At 50.8% G+C, this 20,825-nt stretch overlaps 1 long non-coding RNA gene across 1 annotated transcript; it reads right to left on the reverse strand.

The window, feature by feature from the left end:
• Positions 1 to 9,481: 9,481 nt before the first annotated feature.
• On the reverse strand, positions 9,482 to 15,328 carry LOC103877460. Its single transcript, XR_637165.4, has 3 exons — positions 14,951 to 15,328; positions 14,020 to 14,153; positions 9,482 to 12,959 (listed from the first exon to the last, which is right to left on the reverse strand). It is a non-coding gene; the product is annotated as an uncharacterized LOC103877460 (long non-coding RNA).
• Positions 15,329 to 20,825: the final 5,497 nt, after the last annotated feature.

Below are 20,825 nucleotides of genomic sequence, written 5' to 3' on the forward strand. Positions count from 1 at the left end.
TGCTGCAGGTGTCTGAAATGTCAAAAGCAAGACTCAGGCTCCAGCTCCCTCCAGGAGACTTGAGGCAGCCCAGCCCACAGTTCACCTGCCTTCTGAAGCCAGCTCTGACAGGGCAGCAGCAATCAGTGAGGGTGCCTCCTTCCGAAACCCCAGGGGTGCCACGGCAGAGCCCAGAGGAGACACCCTGGCAGGCTGAGACCCTGAGCAATGCCCATCCAGCAGAGAGGGGCTCTTTTTCCGGGGACAGCCAACCATCTTGGGAGTAAGTGGACCACCCAGTCTCCACAGACCCACGCCTTTCCCAGGGCAGATCCCAAACAGCCACTCCCAATCCCAACAGTGATGCAGTCAGTAGAATTTACGGGGCCAAGGGTACATACCAGGGGAGGGATCGTGGAGCAGCAGGGAGGCCAGACAGTTCTGCTGGGGTTTTCCTCCCTGGCCTCCAACTCTGAAAATTAGCAGCAAAGGGCTGGAGCTGCCACTGCCCAGGAAAGCACTGCTTGAATCCAGGATACGGAAGCAAACCTACGTCCCCCTTGCTAGTGTCCAGGAGCTGGGTTCCATCCCTCTAAGGCCACTTGGGTGAACAGGGAGCTTTCCTTTTCTGATGCCCCACCCCTGCACCAAGGCTTTTCTCACCGTAGTTGAGCGGGTCTTGGTCAATGGTGAGACCAGCACGTGCGGGCAGAAGTCTGTGCCTGTCTCCCGCTGATGCCAATGTGGGCAGCTGAGCGGAGAGCGTGGGCCAAGCCAGGCACTGGAATCCTAGATCCTCTGCATGTGTGGCTCTGGGCCCCAGTTTCCAAAATGAGGTCTCATTTACCTTGCCATTGAGCACAAAGCAATGGGAGGAGCAGAGCCTGCTGGAAGACGCTACTCCCCTAGGGTGACAGTCAGAGAGGTGGAGTGTTGAGGGCGAGGTCAAAGTGCTGCTCTCAGGATCACAGAAGCCTTTTTGAAACAAATGACCGCAAACTTCTGGGCTTCAGCCTAGGCTGAGTCAACCCTGTGCCCTGGAGGGAGAGGCTTGCATGTGCAGTATGGAGGCGTAGGGAACGTGGGCAGAGGCAGCCTCCGATCCCACTCTGAGACCCCAGCTTCCTCCCTGGAATGCCACGAGCAGGGCGCCACTCCAGGCGTGGGTGTGGTGAGAGCTAAATGACTCAGTGCACACACTCGGGTGCACAGAGCAAGCTCAGTGCCCTCGGGGCCAGCACCTTGGAGATAACCAATGTGTTGGGCTGGATGCCTGAGATGGCCCTCACCCAAGCTTTCTAGCGTTCTGCAATCCTGCCATGCCCGGGGATGGGGAGACCTGGTTCCGCCCCTCCCTGGCTAGGGAAGTTGGCAAGGTTATCATTCTCTCCAGGCCTCTGTTTTCTTGGCTGCCAAGGAAGGAGGTGGATGGGGAGTTTGTCTAGCCCAGTCACTCAAGTCCCTGGGAGACACAGCCCCGCCCCAGAAGGCGCAAGGCTTTAGCTCTGCCTCCTCCCACCTCCACCCCCAGGCCCTGCAGATCATTATCAGCTGTGAGTGGAATGCGGGGGGATGGGGGACGTGCATCCTGGCTGCCTCCTCGAGCTCCACCAAGTTCCCCACCACTTACTTGTACCTGCTGGTAGGAGTGCTCCTGAGGACCCTGGAGATCCCACTTGGTGGTGGCCCAGAGACAGGGAGGGCTACAAAGACCGGGACTGCAGATCCTCCCTGCACCCTTGGGAGGGCGTTTGAGTCTGTGAAGCGGGAGTGAAGTGGCAGGGTGTGGAACTGTTCTGAGCTTGAGGGGGAAGCTCCAGGCCCACGCCGTGCAGGTGCCCACCCAGAATTGGATGGCCCAGGGGAGGCACGGGGCTGCTGAGGCGGCCAGCTAAAGAGCTGAAGCTGGTTCACAGCATGTGGTGGGGGGAGTCGTGGCAAAGGGCCTCTGCCCCATAGATGCAGCCACGGAAGGAGAAAGGTGGTGTCCCTGGGGGCTTCTCCTGAGGGTAACACTCAAGTCAAGGGCTCAGCCACTACAGTGAAACAAAAGCCCCCAGGACTTGATTTCTAGTTCCAGATCTATCACTTAGCAGCCCTGTGACTTAGGCAGGTTGCCTCCTTCTCTCAGCCTTAGTTTCTCCATCTTCAAAATAAGAGGCTGGCCCCTCCCACCTCCAAGCATGGGCCAGGGACCATCTTTGGCATCCACTGGGAGCTTATTAGAAATGCAGAGTCTCAGGCCAGGTCCAGTGGCTCAGGCCTGCAATCTCAGAGCTTTGGGAGGCTGACGTGAGGCTGTCTTGAGGCCAGGAGTTTGAGACCACCTGAGCAATATAGCACAACCTTGTCTCTACTAAAAATAAAAAATATTGATATGCAACAAGATATAAAAAAGGAAAAGAAATTAAAAATGAAAAACTAGATGGGTATGGTGGTGCATACCTGTAGTCCCAGCTACTCAGGAGGCTGAGGCAGAAGGTTCACTTGAGCCCAGGAGTTGGAGGCTGCAGTGAGCTATGATGGTGCCACTGCATTCCAGCCTGGGCCAGAGAACAAGATCCAGTCTCTTAAAAAAAAAAAAAAAATGCAGGCCAGGCACGGTGGCTCACGCCTGTAATCCCAGCACTTTGGGAGGCCGAGGTGGGTGGCATCACAAGGTCAAGAGATCAGGACCATCCCGGCCAACAATGGTGAAACCCCATCTCTACTAAAAATATAAACATTAGCTGGGTGTGGTGACACACGCCTGTAGTCCCAGCTACTCGGGAGGCTGAGGCAGGAGAATCGCTTGAACCTGGGGGGCAGAGGTTGCAGTGAGATGAGATTGCGCCACTGCACCCCAGCCTGGAGACAGAGCAAGAGCAAGACTCCATCTCAAAAAAAAAGAAATTAATTAATTGAAAATAAATAATTAAATAAATGTGGAATTGGAGCCCCGTGGCACACGGGCTGAGTCAGTCTGCAGCTGAACAAGATCCCTAGGCTGCCCATGTCCTCTGTCAAGTTTGAAAAGTACTGGACCGGGTACATAGGCATCTTTCGGGCATGCCCGGCTAATTTTTGTATTTTTAGTAGAGACAGGGTTTTGCCACGTTGGCCAGGCTGGTCTTAAACTCCTGACCTCAGGTGATCCGCCTGCCTTGGCCTCCCAGCGTGCTGGGATTGCAGGCATGAGCCACCACGCCCGACAGGTACCTAGGAATCTTTAGTGGTCCCCTTCCAAAATCCTATCTCACCAACCTATGCAGAGCCCAGTCGGGAGAGCTAGATGCCTTTCTCTGTTCCCATAAGCCCGTTACTCCCTGGTGCATGGCCCACTGTGCCAAGCCATAAATGCCCATAGCAAACCTCCCCTGTGTGAGGGTTTCCAGGAGGCAGGTGCCCCTGGGCTCCCTGAGACCATCATTCCTGCCTCTCTGTGCAGTTCTTCGTTGCAGGAGCAACCACCCTGGTCATCTCAGCAAACTGCACAGTTCCCCAGGTGAGTTTCACAGACATTGCTTCTACCTTTGGGCACAGCTTATCCTGGAAGACCTGATATGAAAGTGGATGCTTGTGGAGCCTCTCCATAGGATGGTGGGTGAGTGGGGAGTGGGACTTTGTCTGCAATCCTACCCACTGGTGGGTCTGAGCTCCTGACCATCCTCCTGTCCTCTAGGAGCCTCCTGTATCTAACTTGAGTCTGGTTCTAGTCTCCTCTCCTTTACCACAGCTCCTCCATGCCTCTAATACAGCCTGGACCTCAGCAAGTTGCCCCTAATCTGACAGGTTGGATGCAGACCCAAAATGGCATTAAATTTGCCGAACCTCCTGGTTAGGCCTTCAGAAATGGGACTCCGTCCCCACCAGAGCCATCTGTTTCGAGGAAACTAGAAACCTACGGCTGCTGTAACCAATTACCACACACTGGGTAGCTTAAAACAACAGAAACGTGGCTGGGCCTGGTGGCTCATGCCTGTAATCCCAGCACTTTGGGAGGCCAAGGCAGGTGGATCACTTGAGGTCAGGAGATAGAGACCAGCCTGGCCAACGTGGTGAAACCCCACCTCTACTAAAAATACAAAAATTAGCCAGGCGTGGTGGCAGGTGCCTGTAATCCCAGTTACTTGGGAGACTGAGGCAGGAGAATTGCTTAAGCCTGGGAGGTGGAGGTTGCAGTGAGCTTAGATTGTGCCACTGCACTCCAGCCTGGGCAACAGTGAGACTCCGTCTGAAGAAAAAAGAAAAAAGAGGAAACAGAAACATAGTCTATGATTCTGGAGGCTGGAAGCCCAAGGTCAAGGTGCTGGCAGGATCGAGTTCTCTCCGAAGGCTCTCGGGCAGAATCCTTTCTGGCCTCGTCCCAGCTTCCAGTGGTTGCTGGCAACTCTTGGTGTCCCTTGGCTCACAGACACATCCTGCCAGTCTCTGCCTCTGATATCAGCGGCTGTTCTCCCTGTGTCTCTTCCCTTATTCTAAGGACACCCAGTCATAATCCATGATGACCTCATCTTAACTCGATTACATCTGCAAAGACCCTATTTCCAAATAGATCCCATTCACAGATACCAGGGTTAAGACTTCAACATATCTTTTGGGGGGATACGGTTCAACCCACAAAAGATGGCAAATAGCTTTTCTATCGATGTGACCCTGGTGGGTTCTGAGGATTGATGGATGTTGTCTGCCATGGGCTCGGCAGGAAGAAGTGGCCACACATATTGCTGTCTGTGCACCTGCAACAAATCCATCTCCTGTCTATTAAGGCTGACGTAGCCTCTGTGGCCCATGGGCTCCAGCAGGTGGAGCAGAGATGCTCTCACCTTGGTCACTGGTTCCTGGCTCCTAGGGCAGGTCAGTGGTTCCTCCAGGATCAAAAGCCTGCGAAGGAAGCCCACGATACAGAGGGCATGTGAACCAGCACCCTCCCCTTCCAGCTGGGTAGTAACGCGGGCTCCGGTCTCCTTAGTAGATGAAAGTTGGCACAGTGCTGAACCTGGTCAGCTTATGTGTGCCGGCCTCTGTGCAGTGTGTGCCTTTGTGGTTGAGCTGGCTGCTGGCAGCAACTATACCCAGATGAGTGTCTCAGGCCCAGAGAACCAGCATCCACTCTTTGGGTACCATTTAATGCTAGAAACCACCACCAAGAGATGTCTTCTTATCTCTATTGTCAAAGTGAAAATGGGGAGTGGGATTTATTTATTTATTTTTTAATACAGACAGAGCCTTGCTAAGTTGTTCATGCTGTTCTCAAACTCCTGGGCTCCAGCGATCCTCCTGCCTCAGCCTCCTGAGTGGCTGGGACTCCAGGCAGGTACCATGACATCCAGTTTTTGGGAGTAGGGTTTAAGTGCTTTAGCAATTAGCTCCAGAGCCCCTGAGGCAGAACGCCACCAGGATCTGACAGTCCCAGGTGCTTCCCTCTGGACTAGTGTTTCCTATGTGAATGCTGATGTGGTGGCTCTTTAGGAGGCCAAGGCAGGAGGACCACTTGAACCCAGGAGTTTGAGACTAGCCTGGGCAACATGGTGAGGCTCAATCTCAACAAAAAATATATTTTTTAAAAAATTAGCTGGGCATGGTGGAGCACGCCTGTAGTCCCAGCTACTTGGGAGGCTGAAGGGGGAGGATTGCTTGAGCCCATGAGTTCGAGGCTGCAGTGAGCTATAATCATGCCACTGCACTCCAGGCTGGGCAACAGAGTGAGCCCCTGTTTTTAAAAAAATAACAATAGTTTGCATGGAGTAAGATATTCCAGCTCCTTGCCTCCTACCAAGGACGTTCCCCTCTAAGAGCATAGAGGTCAAGGGGACATTAGGAAGACTGCCAACATGATGGTACCTAAGATTTATCAGTGAGTCCTGCCTTCTGGCTGGGGCCATTGAGGTCAGATCTTTTCAAAGACATTTGATTATGTCATGAGGTTGCTACCAGGGACCTGGATTTGGCAAAAATGGGCTGGGAATACTTGGGGAGGAGTTTCCTCTGCTCATATCCTAGGGAAAGAGAGGAAAGGAGGAACACTCTCTTCAATTGGGTCTGACACACCATGCAGGGGCAAGGGACACACTCCCCACTGCTGCCCACACTCTGACCACTTCAGTGACCCAGCTGCCCCAGAATCCCTCACCCTCCCCTGTAGCCTGGGGTCCCTGAACGGCCCCAAGACTCAACTTCCTGTCCGTGACCTCACATGTAACTGACCTTCACCCAGCCCCTCTCCGCGCTTTCCTTATCGGTAGAGGATAAATCACTCCTCCTAGGCCCCCATGACCCTAGTCCACTGTGTTCACCTTCCCCGGCTGTTCTCTCCTCCATCCATGCCTCTCCCTCTCCTCTGGCTCCAGAAACTGAAGTCCTGGAAACCCTGTGTCCCTCTCTGACTGGGGTCTCCCCTCTCTGCCCTTTCACAGCAACGATCTCCTATGGACTCCATCTCCTGCTCTCCCATCTCCACAGACCTTAAGCCCTCCTGAGGCAGCCGCCAGTAGCTTACTGCCAAATACATGCTTTTCCATGTATTTTCTTACTTGACCTTTCTGTACTTTTTTGTCAGTCTGAATGGTTGACCGCATGGGTCTTGGAATTGGACGGGTCTGAATCCCAGCTCTCACTTACCAGCTGTGTGGCTTTGGACAAGTACCTCAATTTTTCTGAACCTCTGTTTCATCCTCTGTGAAATGAGGCTAATCAGAGTACCTATCTAATTAGGCAACTAAGATTAAAATAAGCACATAACAGGTGCTTACTAGATGACAGGACACTCCCCTTCTAGCAAGTTTCCCTTCTTTTATCCGTCTCCTTGGTCAGAGTCTGCAGACCGAGTCCAGGACTGGCTGGCCTATAAAACTGCCCAGTTTTTGCAGGTTTTGCACCCTGGTTTCGCAGGTACCCTGGAAGAGTCTCTCAGCGCTGCTGCTATTCTTCACCGTCCTGGAGCTAGGCATCACCTTCTTGTCTACCTTCCTGGGCTTCCATGCCACCTTCTGCTACACCGGCTGGTGAGTGGGTTGGCAAGGTCTCTGCAGGACGGGCAGGCCCCCACTCAACCCCCAGAGCCTGGACAGGGGAGCCGAGGGAGGAGGGACAACAAGAGGGCTGTGTGGGGAGTGGAAGACAGATCCCCTCCTGCCCTCCTAAACCGTCTGTACCGTGGCCGTGCTGAGTGAGCCTCACTTGGTCTACACTGGGGAGATGCTGTGCTGAGGGGCGTGTGAATACAGGGAGGTGGCTAGGGAAGAAGATGTTTACAAAAGCTTCTAGCTCAGAGCCAAGGTGCCACTGGCTGGGGACAAGTGCGGCATGGTGCCGCCCGATTCTGGTGGTGGCAGCCAATGCTGCAGGAAGGAAGGGCAGCAGTGAGGCTTCTAGATCCTGGCTGACAACTATAGCCTTACATGCGCTGGGACACGGTGGTTACAGCAGCTCCCTCCATCAAGGGGCTTCCACAAGCTCCTTCCCCTGACCCTCATGACAGGCCTGAGGGGGCAGGGAAGAGACTGACCCCATGTCACGGATGAGGAAACTAAGGCCCAGAGAACTAAGGTGACCTGGCTGAGATCACATTCATCCCCAGAATCCAGGTACGACTCCTGGGCAACCTTCTCCCCAGGGAAGACCACAGCTACGAGAAGGACTCAGCCCAAAGCACAAGGTCTGGGGGCTCAGGTCACCGCCGCCTGGTCTGTGGAGGACTGTGGGCAGAGAGGAAAGCCTGGATCACCAGAGAAAGCAGGGAAGGAAAAACCCAAAGGGATCGCGGGGTCACACGGGCTTCTTCTGGGTTGACTAAAGGCGAGTGGCCTTGGCCCTTCCTTCTCCTCCCGACTCCAGTACCTGAACCCAGCTCAGGAAGTTCCCACGGCCACAGCAGCCACTCCCAGGATCCACCCACGCAGGCACCACAGCCCCCAGCCACGGCCTGCCCTCGAGGCATCTGCTGCTCCTGGGAGCTGAGCTCCTCCCAGCATCTGACCTCTGGGGCTCTGCGATCTTCCCCTTCTGCTGGCTGCAGGGTTGGCCCTCCCTTTGTAACACCCAGCCCCAGAGATCACTATCCCCACCCCTCATACATGCCCCCGCATGGCCGCATGGAGAAGGGTCTGCTCTTTCTAAGAAACATTCCTCAATGTCGCTGTTTTGTTATCAATAAAAAGTTGACATGTGGCTCAGGTCACATCCACCTGGATTTAATGACTAAAGTTGCATAGCTTGTCCGTATGTGTGCACAGCAGGGACCCTAGGTGTCTCACATCCATATGTGTGGATGGACAAGTGGGCAGGAGTATCCCCCTGTTCCCAAACTTAACGGATTTGTTACTGGAAACCCTGCTGCTAAATGAGAAGCTATTAAATAAAAATATTTTCATGAATATGGCCGGGCACAGTGGCTCACCCTTATAATTCCAGCACTTTGGGAGACCGAGGCAGGCAGATCACTTAAAGTCAGGAGTTTGAGACCAACCTGGCCAACATGGTGAAACCTCGTCTCCACTAAAAATACACAAGTTAGTCAGGCATGGTGGCATGCGCCTGTGATTCTGGCTATTCAGAAGGCTGAGGCACATGAATTGCTTGAACCCAGGAGGCAGAGGTTGCAGTGAGCCAAGATCGCACCACTGCACTCCAGCCTGGGTGATAAAGTGAGACTCTGTCTAAAAAAGAAATATATTTTCATGACTGCAAATGGGAAACGTTATGTATTCCATCCCAACCCAAGGTACCCAAGCAATTCTCAGAAAAATGTTCAATGCAGACAAGTGTATAGATAGTAAGCAATCTGAATGTATTCAGAAGTCCCCTCTGACATGAGGTTCCACTTTCTGTGATTTCTGTTATCCGTGGTCCACCACAGCCCAAAAACAGCTGGCCGGGCGCAGTGACTCACTCCTGTAATCCCAGCACTTTGGGAGGCCAAAGCAGGTGGATGACCTGGGGTCAGGAATTCAAGACCAGCCTGGCTAACATGGCGAAACACCATCTTTACTAAAAATGTGAAAATTAGCCAGGCCTGGTGGCACGTGCCTGTAATCCCAGCTACTTGGGAGACTGAGGCATGAGAATCTCTTGAACCTGGGAGGCAGAGGCTGCAGTGAGCCAAGATCGTGCCACTTCACTCCAGCCTGGGCAACAGAGCGAGACTCTGTCTCAAAAAAAAAAAAAAAAGTTGAGTACGGTATATTTGGAAAGACCACATTCATATAACTTTTTTTTTTTTGAGATGGAGTGTCGCTCTGTCACCCAGGCTGGAGTGCAGTGGTGTGATCTCGGCTCACTGCAACCTCCACTTCCCAGAGTCAGGTGCTTCTCCTGACTCAGACTCCCAAGGAGCTGGGATTACAGGCTTGTGCCACCACGCCTGGCTATTTTTTTTATTTTTAGTAGAGACGGGGTTTTGCTATGTTGACCAGGTTGATCGCAAACTCCTGAACTCAAGTGATCCGCCCACCTCAGCCTCCCAAAGTGATATAACTTTTATTACAGTATATTTTAATTCTATTATTTCTCATCTCTTACTGAACCTAACTTATAAATTAAACTTTATCATAGGTATGTACACGTACATGTATAGATGAGAAAACTGAGTCCCAGAAGATATGATGGCTAAGAGTGCCAACTCGGGGCCAGACCGTCTGGGTTTGACTCTTGAGTCTTTCCTTCCCTAGCTGTGTGATCTTAGGCAAATTTCTTAACCTTTCTGGACCTCCACTTCCTCAAATGTAAAATGGGGCTAATGCTAATTCCCACCTCACAGGATTGTGGTGAAGACTCTCTGAGTTAATATATGTAAAGCTCTACCTTAGAATAGAGACTGCGTCTAGAAGACACTCTGAAAGCGCTGCCTTATTGAACACCTTGCCCACGGCCTCACATTAGCAAATTGTATATCACTGATTCAGAAAGAAATGACATAACCCAGACACCTCGTCCTGGAGGAGCAAGAGGATTATCCAGCCACTGACAAACATTCAGAGAGCAGCGCTTCCTGGTTCCCACCTCTGTCACATGACAGCCTATTGCAGAATGCATATCCCAGGAACTGGGAGACTCCAAAACAGTGACCATATGTCCCCGTGGCATAGACCTAGTTTGCACCTAGTTTTCACCCAGTTTCCCATCTAGACAGATGTTCCTGTTTGGAGGATAAACCCTGGGAGAGTGGCTCTCTACACACAGGCAGCTCCAGAGACTTGCAACATAAGGCCACCAGGTGGCAGTGAAGCATCGAGCATTGAACTTGAGCACCTGCTCTGGGCAAAGAATTCATGAATGCCCTGGCCAGGCAGATACCAGTCTCAGATATTTGCGGGCACCTGCTGAGGCTACTGGTACCAGCGGGGTCAGCGCCACTCAAGGCTGCATTCGGAAAGATATTTATCTGCAGAATGGAACAGAATTGGTCAAGGAGGGAACAGCCAGGAATGTCATGGTTCAGAGACACTAAGCTGGTACCTTTGGGCTTCCATTGACACCTGCTCCTCCAGTTGTGGTTACCCTGAGCTCTCCTCACTCCAGGTGCTAATCATGGCCTTTGGGGCATTTCGAGATTATTCCACATGAATTCTTAGTCTTATGTTACCAACAGGATTGTGTGGCCTGCCACAGGTCCTGCTTGGAGGACAGATCAGAAACACTCGGGCGCCTGGGGGCAGACTAAAAATTTGGCACCCTTCCAAACTGATAATCAAATATGTTTCATTTCAACTGAGTGAGGATAGCAAGAAGTCATTTTCACATTAATAAAAATCATAACCCCCTTTCTTCGTGTTCAAAGTGGAGATGTATTACACACACCAACAGGAATTGTCAACAGGAATTGATTTTGGAATTGTCTTTCCCAATTCTTCCCTGACTCACAACTGGAAAGCATTGCTCACCCACTCTCCCGCATTTGTAAATAGCAGAAATCACTGCAGAAGCAATAACAAGTCTTATTCTAGATACATTTATTGCTTGTTTTCAGGCGTTTGTGGTTACAGTGACGGTGTCTCACTTGGTTGCCCAGGCTGGTGTGCAGTGATGCAATCATAGCTCACCACAGCCTCAAACTTGTAGGCTCAAGCAATCCTCCAATCTCAGCCTCCCCAGTAGCTGGGACTACAGGTGGACAACTTTTTAGGAGATATTTTTTAAGGCTTGCAGATATCTTCTTGGTAAACAGTTATTTGCAGTGCATTAATTGGTTTCAGAATTCAGGCTGCCCAGCCATGTCCACTGCCGGGGCTGCCGGCTGGCTGATCTCACAGCCAGGCTGGCCAGTGGATGCAGCAACTTGGAATGCACATTGCAGAAATACCCCCACAGAGGTAGGCTGGTGCTGGGGAGGAGTAACTTTTCTTTCTACTTAGGGGCATCGTCTATTTTGGCAAAACGGACATCAGTTTCATTTCCACCAGCTACGTGAGAATTTGCAGGTGGAAACCTGAGTTAACAGGCAGCAGATTTCTGATGGATCCCTGTGGTTTCAGTGTTCCTCTGATTAGTGTATCAGGAAGCTGCCCACCTGCCCAACCCATTAATTCCCTTTAACTTGCCTCCTCCAGGAAGTCTTCTTTGACATTCTCTCACCCTTGGGGGCCTCAGCTGGTGAAACCCTATCAGTTTCACCACTGGACCTAGCTTGCCTTATTGGACTATCTGTATATAGATTCCAATCTTATCTCTCCCCAGCTGGACTCAACACAGTTTGAGGACAGCATCTACATCTTCCACTTTTTTGTGGTCCCTATGATAGCCAGCATATGCCAGGCAACAAAGGAAGGTTGACTCGAATCACTCCTTGAACAAACTCCTAAGTACGGACCTGACGTGCCCCTAATACTCATCATACCTTTGCTAATGATTATTTTGTGTTCTCTATTTTAAGAAAAAGTGGGAACGTTTAACTATTATTCTCCAGAAATTCCCACCACAATGTGAACTTGTCCTTATCCAGAAAGTAATTTCACATTATCATAACGACTAGAACATGGTAATGTTAGCAACATTCTCTCCAGGAATCATTCTCAAAACGTTTGCCCACTTGATGTTTGTTTTGTAACCATTCATCTGACAATTATTTATTGAGCGATTACCAAGCACAAATGGTCCTCAACTTAAGATGGTTCAACTTAGGATTTTTCAACTTTATGGTGGGTTTATTGGGAGGTAACCGCATCATAAGTTGAGGAGCACCTGTACTAGTTTGGGTTTTGGGGATATAGGAACAAACAAAATGGGGGAAAACCTATCACAGGGAACTGATATTCTAGTCGGTAGGAAATGGACTAGTAAAATATATTAACATATTGTGACTAAAGAACACGGAAGGGCTCACTGATCCAAACGGCCTCTGATGAAGCAATGGTGCTATGATGGGCATCGTCCCTACCAATCATATTTGCCCCAGTAAAGGGCGCAAAAATGACCATAAGACTTTCCCCCTTGAGAGAGATGCCTGCTTGTTAGCAAATAATTTCTGTACCAGTTGCTATGTCACAAACCACCCCCAAAACTTTCTGGCGTAAAACAATCATGTTATCATGCTCATAGATTTTACAGCCCATAACTTGGACAAAGCAGAGCAGGAAGAGGTGATCTCTGCTCTATGATTTCTGGAGCCTCTGCTGGGAAGAATCCAAGTTGAGAGTGATCTGATGAGCGGGAGCTAGAATCATCTGGAAGCATCTTCACTCATGCCTGGCAGCTGATGCAGGCTGTCAGCCAGGACCTCAGCTGGGCTGTGAGCTGGAGCACCTTCACACGCCTCTCCATGTGGGATGACTTGGACTTCCTCACAACATGGTGGCTGAGTTCCAAGAGTTAGCATCCTGTCCATGAAAGCCCGGTGGAAGCTCACAACATTCTTATAATCTAGCCTCAGATGTCACATGGCATGCTGGGTATGCAGTGGCTCATGCCTGTAATCTTGGCACTTTGGGAGGCTGAGGCAGGAGGATGGCTTGAGGCCAGGGGTTCAAGACCAGCTTAGGTAACATAGCAGGATCATAGCAGGACCTCTGCAAACAACAAACAACAAACAAACAAAAAACAAACAAAAACACAATAATAATAATTATCCAAGTGTGGCAGTGTCCACCTGTAGTCCCAGTTACTCAGGAGGCTAAGGCAGGAGGATCGCTTGAGCCCAGGATTTTGAGGCTACAGTGAGCTATGATCTAAGTAGGCTGGGCAACAGAGTAAGACTCTGTCTCTGCAAATAACATGAAGAAGTCACATGGCAACAGTCCTGCCATACTTGTCCAGGGCAATTACAAAGATCCGTGCAGGTTTGAAGTGTAGACCCCACTACTGGAGGGAAGGGGGTATCTAGGTCACACGGTAAGAGCACATGGATAGGAGATACTTTTGAGGCCAACTTGGGAAAACGCAATGTTCTACACGACCTGTGTCTAATTTCCGAACAAGTGGGATATCTTCATCTACCCAGAGTCATCTTGAAAGCAGAGAGCAAAAACCACTCAAGCAGAAGATAATATCTGAGTGTTGCATAATCCTTGGTTTGGAGCAGAGAATAAAACAGCAGCAGAACAACACTTCAGTTGATCAGCCCCTGCCCTGTAGAGCAGGTAGTCGTAATGATCTGAAATTTCTGCCTTATTTTCAAAGAATAGAAAAATTAGGCCTGGGCTAGAGAGGAGACTCATTCTTGATTTAGGTCAAGTGCCTAAAACACAGAGGCAAAGCAGTGTGGGTGAAACTGTACACACTTTGGAAGCACAGTGCTAGATTTAAACCCTCACTGTGCCACTTACCAGCTGCCCGTCCCTGGGCAATTTCTCCACCTCTGAGAAACAGTGCGGCAATATTAACTTCCTCGTGAGGTTGCTGTGAGGATTAAATGGGGTCATATCTGCCAAAGCCTTTGTAGCTACCCTGGAAAGAATCTCAGAGAATTACATGGGGTCATATCTGCCAAAGCCTTCGTAGCTACTCTGGAAAGAATCTCAATCATTTAAACTGCCAATGGAACTGATCCATTTTTATGGTGTTTAATTCACTGCAATAAAATGTGTTCTCATCAAGACTGCGGAGCATTCCTATGTCCGGAAAGCTTACCCTAAGTGACGTACTTTTCCATCGGTAAACGTGGAAAGAATGCGCCATGGCATCTGAGATCCAGAAGAACGAGCCTTGTTGATCCAGTGGGGTCCAGGAGTTGCTCCGTTCTTGGGGGGCTCACGTTCTGTTTGCTTCATGAGAACAGAGCAAGGAGACTGTTGACTCAGGGGAGGGCTTATCTCACCAACCTGGCATTGTATGAGCCCACTGAATCAGATTTGGGGCTGGTTTTGGTCACCACTAGAGTGTCAGAGAAACTCAGTGGTAGAGAAAGCAGAGATTTTCCCTATCACATGGTCAACAGGAACCAAGGAATCAAGAAAGCAGGAACCAAGCTGATCCATGCTTCTGGGAAGGTCTCATAATTTGCTCCCGGTATGCTCCTCGTTGGTCACCAAGGCAGGGTCTCCAGGGGTTACCACTGAGATGAAGCCATCATATTGATTGGAAGGGATGACCATTACTTAGGCAGATCTCCCACTGTGCAAGGTCACAGCTTTAGAGGAAATGAGAGAATAGGGAGGAGTGAACAGAGAGGAAGCCAAATATTAGAGGAAATGAGAGAATAGGGAGAAGTGAACAGAGAGGAAGGGAGGGGAAGTGACTCACTATGAAACTGTGATTTTTCAGGTCTTAGGAACTGAGAGTCCATATGTATGGGATGTAAACATGTGTGCCTACCCATCTGTCTGCCTAAGCTCTTCTTCCACACACGGGAAGGAAGCCCACAGCTTTCACCCACTGGCAACATAATCACAAGGTCTATAGCTCTCCCATCTAAATGCAGCCCCATGAAGCTGAGATGGCTCATAGCCAGGGAATAGGGGCCAGATTCTGAGTTGAGAAGTCCTGAGTTCAAGTCCTGTGACTTAACATTTGGGTAACTTTCAACAAGTCAGGTAACTTCTCTGAGATACCATCTCCTCACCTGTAAAATAGGGGAATTAATCCTTGCTCAGCCTTCCTCAAAGGATAATTTTCAGATTCCGGTGTTTGTTATCTGTGCCTCCAAGATCCCGTAAGATCCACTAAGGCAGGGACCATGATTGCCCTCTTCCCTGTTGTACCTCTTCGTGACACCTGTCATGAAGTAAACATTCAAAAAAGACTGGTGAATAAATGAACGATGGTATGATGAACTCAGCCCCTGCCCTAGACAGAAGGCAAAGAAAGCTCTTCTTGCATTGCTCATTCCTTCCCACCAGATACTGCTCCTTAAAGTGTGGTCTGTGGACCAGCAGCAGCAGCAGCAGCACCTGAGAGCTTGTTAGAAATGCAAATTCAGTCCGGGCATGGTGGCTCACACCTGTAATCCCAGCACTTTGGGAGGCCAAGGCGGGCGGATCACCTGAGGTCAGGAATTTGAACCCAGCTTGGCCAACATGGTAAAACCCCGTCCCTACCAAAATTACAAAAATTAGAATTAGCTGGCGTGGTGGTGCATGCCTGTAGTGCCAGCTACTTGGGAGGCTGAGGCAGAAGAATCGCTTAAACCCGGGAGGCAGAGGTTGCCGTGAGCCAAGATCACACCACTGCACTCCAGCCTGGGCGAGAGAGTGAGACTCCATCTCAAAAAAAAAAAAAAAGAAAGAAAGAAAGAAAGAAGAAATGCAAAATCATGAATCTTAATTTGGGGGTGTTGGAGCCCAGGAATCTGTGTTTTAACACACCCCCTCCATGATGCCAACATTCACTGAAGTTTGAAAAGCATTGCTGTTGGACACGCTGGGGTGAGGTTAGAATGGGGTATGAGATGCCACGCCCCCTTCTTGAGTTAACTACTTTCCCTCTGGTTCAGGTGTTCATTACCCAACCCACCCCACCTCTTCTTGGCCTGCCTTGGAAAGGCTGTGGAAGCTAGCAGGTGCCTGAGGAGGGAGAGGAGGTCTTGTCTCCTCTTCCCCCTCCCCATGGTGACCTGGGAGTAGCAGGTCTGGCCCCTTCCTGTTTCAGCAGAACCTGCATATACTGTGAGAGGATCAGGAGATAAGCTCTGCTCTCCTCAGCCCTGAGCAGCGGCAGATACATGAGAGCTTTGCAAAGTGGGCCTCTCCCAGGCCAGGCAGCTTCTCTGCACCCTGGCAATGCCCTGTAGGGGCAGCTGGGAGGTCTCAAGCTGGGGTCCCAAGTACCATTTCATCCTCCCCCATCTTTTGGCCCCTCTACTGAGGTCTCTTCTCACCTCCTCTCAAGGACCTGAAACTGATAGTGAGCTGTTGGAAGCGTGCAGCACAGATGAGCCTCTGAGATAAGCACACACGATAAGAACTCACACAATCACCCTGGTCCTGTTCCATGTTCTCAGTGGCACCTGATTCAAGGTACCTAGAAGCAGCTCTTCACACGTGCAAAAGAGAAAGTGGGGGTAACTACTGAAGGCGGCGAGCTGGACTCCCAGAGAGGTAAAAACAAAATGCAACAGGGACAGATGAAGAATCCTGCACTATCCAAGAAAGCCAACAGTTCATGTCCAAGATCAGAGCAAGGAGGTGCTGGGAGCAAGGGAGCCGGACAGCCATGGGAACCAGACTGAGGGTTTCAATCAGATGTTCATGGAGTGGCTTGAAAGCAATCTTGGCCACACTGATACAGATCATGGAGTAGGGAGGTGACAAATCCACTCAGCTGTCCATGGGGCAGTTAACCTTAGTGCCAGAAGGAGCTCTGGGCCCCACATTCTGGAAGCATTGTAGAGAACTGGTGTCTTTCCCAAAGACTTATGTTATGGGAGGAACAGGAGATGCTTAACCTGGATAAAAGACAATTCTAGAAAAGCTACAAGAAAACTGACTTCAAATATTTGAGAGCGCTCTGAGCGAAAGACAGAGCAGCTTGGATCCTTGCGGCACAATGAAGATTAGCTGAGGCCCAATTGCACCTCCGTGCATCTGGGTCCTGCCTTCACTCCTGCCATGCTCAGCAACATCCTGGTTGCCAATGACACCCCAGACTGAGTCAGCCCCATGTCCCAGTCCTGGGCCTGGTGGAGGTGGAGGTTTAGGGCCTAGAGTCAAGAAGCCCTGAGCTCCGGACTTCACCCTGAGCCCTCTCCTCGTGTCACCCTGGCCCTGAAGCGCAGCCTCTCTGGGAGTGGGATTTCCTGGTCAGTAAAATGAGGATGATCACCCCAGCCCTGTAAGGTCATAATGAGGATAGATTCATTCAACAAACACATATCGAGCACCGTGCTCCTGCTGAACATCACCCTCCCGAACCGGAGGCTGGTCAGTAAAATTAAAAAAACAAAATGTGTTTGTTGAATTGGCCAGGCTGGTCTTGAACTCCCGGCATCCAGTGATCCACCTGCCTCGACCTCCCAAAGTACTAGGATTACAGATGTGGGCCACCGCACCCAGCCTCTCAGTTTATCTGTAAAATGGGAGTAATACCAACTGCACCTGCCTCACAGGATTATTGGGAGAAGCATTAAGACATGGATTTGTACTTGCAGAGTGCTTGAAACAATGCATGGTAAGTGCTCAGTTAACGCTGCCGGTGACCGCCAGGGGCCCTTTCCCTGTCCTTCTCTCAGAGTTGGCTTCTGGAGAAACCCAGCCTGAAACACTGGGGCAAGCAGTGATTGGTCCAGGCATTGTTTCAAGCGCTCTGCAAGTACACCACCACAGCAGACTCTTCTGAAAATTTCAGGAGTCACCTCTGGGCCTCTGCATACCACGTATAATGCCGATGACAAACTGAGCTCAGGTGGGAGTAGGCGGTTCTGGGCCAGAGCCCACCTGATGCTGAGGCTGACAAAGTGCCTCCAAGAGTTTGGGGACCCACCCAAAGGCCTCCTCTAAAACACATCTCCCTCTGGCGAAAACGTGAGATCACCCTCTGAAGTGTCTCAGGCAAGGCTAGGTGTTGAACAGAGAGCCTCGGGGACCCAGGTCCCTGACATCTGGGAACTGTCGGACCCTCTCAACCGCAGCACCCCTTAGCTGAGGGGAGGTCAATGACTCAGAGGAGAACACCTGATCCCTATCTTCCGTCCATCTGCCAGCGCTTGGTTTCCGTCAGTCGGCAGATCTCAGGTTACATAAAAAAGCTGGTATTGCTGATTCGGCACATTCTGCACGATGGTGTGTGCCAGGTGGTACCCAGCACCTCCCAGCACACAGACCAGGATCAGGGTGAGGAATAGGTGAGCAGGGCCCACGTGGGGGCAGCTGCAAGGCAGCTAAGCATGCCACCTCTGGAACCACAATCCTGGCTCCTGAATGTGTCGCTGTCTGATTTGGGGCAAGCACCTTAGCCTTCCCATGCCTGTTTCCTTGCCTGGGTAATAGGCAGATTTACTGTTAAGAGTTGTGGCTCTGGAATCAGACAGTCTAGTATGGATTTTGCTTCCACCATTTATTTGTTGTGTGAACTTTACAAGTGTCTCAGCCTCTCTGTGCCTCAGTCTTTTCGTTTCTTTCTCTTTTTTTTTTTTTTTTTTTGAGACAGAGTCTTGCTCTGTCGCCCAGGTTGGAGTGCAGTGGCATGATCTCAGTTCACTGCAACCTCTACCTCCCAGGTTCAAGCAATTCTCCTGCCTCAGCCTCCTGAGTAGCTGGGACTAGAGGTGCCTGCCACCACGCCCAGCTAATTTTTGTACTTTCAGTAGAAATGGGGTTTTGGGATGTTGGCCAGGCTGGTCTTGAACTCCTGGCCGCCAGTGATCTGCCTGCCTCGGCCTCCCAAAGTACTGGGATTACAGATGTGAGCCACCACACTCAGCCTCTCAGTTTCTTTATCTGTGAAATGGGAGTAATAACAACTGTACCTGCCTCACAGGATTGTTGGGAGAAGCATTAAGAAATGGATTTGTACTTGCAGAGTGCTTGAAACAACGCCTGGACCAATCATGGCCGGCACCAGTGTTTCGGGCTAGCTTTCTCCAGAAGCCAACTCTGAGAAGAGGATTAAGTACAATATTTGACTCCTCTGAAAATGACCCCAGCAAGCATCTATAAGAAAATGGGGAAATGAGACAGGGATGAAGCCAAAAGAGGGTGCATGAGCAGGTTACCTTTGTGGGCAATACGAGTTCAATCCTGCTGGGGGACTCTGGGGGCTGCAGAGAAGCCCCTCAGTATCCTACCACCCAAAGGCAAGAAAGCTGGGATGTAGAAAGCTGCAATAAAAGCAAAGGAGCGGCCAGGCACAGTGGCTCATGCCTGTAATCCCAACACTTTGGGAGGCCGAGGCAGGAGGATCACTTGAGCCCAGGAGTTCAAGACCAGCCTGAGCAACACAGGGAGACCCCGTCTCTGCAAAATATAAAAATAGCCCGGCATGGTGGCATGAGCCTGTGGTGCCAGCTACTCAGGAGGCTCAGGAGGATTCCCTGGGGCCTCGGAGGTCAAGGCTGCAGTGAGCTGTGATTGTGCCACTGCACTCCAGCCTGGACAACAGAGCAAGACTCTGTCTCAAAAATAATAATTTTTAAAAGAAAGCAAAGGAATGTAAGGGGACAGGGTCCCAACAGCAACCACCACACCAGGCTCTTCTGAAAATTTCAGGAGTCTACTCAAGGCCTCTGCACACCAGGTATAATGACAATGACAAACTGAGCTCAGGTGGGAGTAGGGGGTTCTGGGCCAGAGCCCACCTGATGCTGAGGTTGACAAAGTGCCTCCAAATGTCAGGGGGACACCCAAAGGCCTCCTCTGAAAAACAGCTCCCTCTCTCTGGTGAAAACCTGAGATCACTCTCTGAAGTATTTCAGGTTAGACTAGGATATGATCCAGTCGGCACTGGAGAGTGATCCCTCCAGCTGGGGACAAGAGCTTAGGAGGCAGGGCAAGCCTAGGGGGACTGGAGCAGGGCAGAGGGGCATACAGTCTCCTCCAGCACCCTGGCAATGCCTGCCAGGCTTGGTTTTGAGTGTCGGATCATTGGGATCTCTAGGCAGGGGCAGGGCATTTAAGGAACTGAATGGAACTCACTCCTCTGACAGTTGGGGGGTGGAAGAGCTGGGCGAGGTCTCCCAGCTGCTTCTCCTGTGGACAGCTGCATGGCAGGGGAGGAGTAGCAAGGCAGGCGAAGTCCCCCTGCAGGGGTCTCCTTAGCTGGGGAACATGAGGAAGTTGAGGACACTCTGACTCCTGATATTCTTGGACAATTTCCCAGGCCCTCTCGCAAGCCCCCAGCTGGAGAAACAATGGAATGGTTTCAAAAGAAACCACTGGAATGTTGGACAGGGGCCCTGGGACCTCTAATAGCCAACCCCAGGCAGTCCCAATAATCACGCAACTGGGCCGCTTCCAAGATGTTCTTCCTAAGAAGCATGCTGTAAGAAAATCAAAGCCTCACTCCTAGGCCTCACAGGAAGGTCTACACAGCCCGACATTTCCCAATCCCATCTTCTCTAGGCCCTGGGAGGTCCAGAAGGCAACACCTGCTCACTGGTGAGGTCCCAAAGTGCTCAGTAAGCAAAGTACATTTACAGTTGAATAGCAAGGGAAGGGAGGGGAGGCGAGGCAGGTTGACACCCGGGCAAAAACCACTGTCTGGGCTGAAAGGAAGATCAGAGATGATCCAACCTGTTTCTAGAACTGGGGCAGAAGAAGAGGGACGTGGGAGCGTACGCAGCTGGTCGAGGGCCCAGGTGAGCCACAGGACAAAGGTGCTGCATCTTATTGGTACCTCAGCTTCACTCATAGACGTTGAAAAGGCTGAAAAGGGAGAGCCATGGATTATATACTGAAGCACAGGACGGAAGAAGCAAGAGTGTGAACAATTAACACAGAAAAGACCGATCTTCCACCTCCACGACCCCCAGGTAGCATTCCCTCAGGCTGCTGGGAGAAGGACTC

The sequence above is a fragment of the Papio anubis genome, chromosome 12 (genome assembly GCF_008728515.1).
Source record: "Papio anubis isolate 15944 chromosome 12, Panubis1.0, whole genome shotgun sequence".
Lineage (NCBI taxonomy): Eukaryota > Metazoa > Chordata > Mammalia > Primates > Cercopithecidae > Papio > Papio anubis.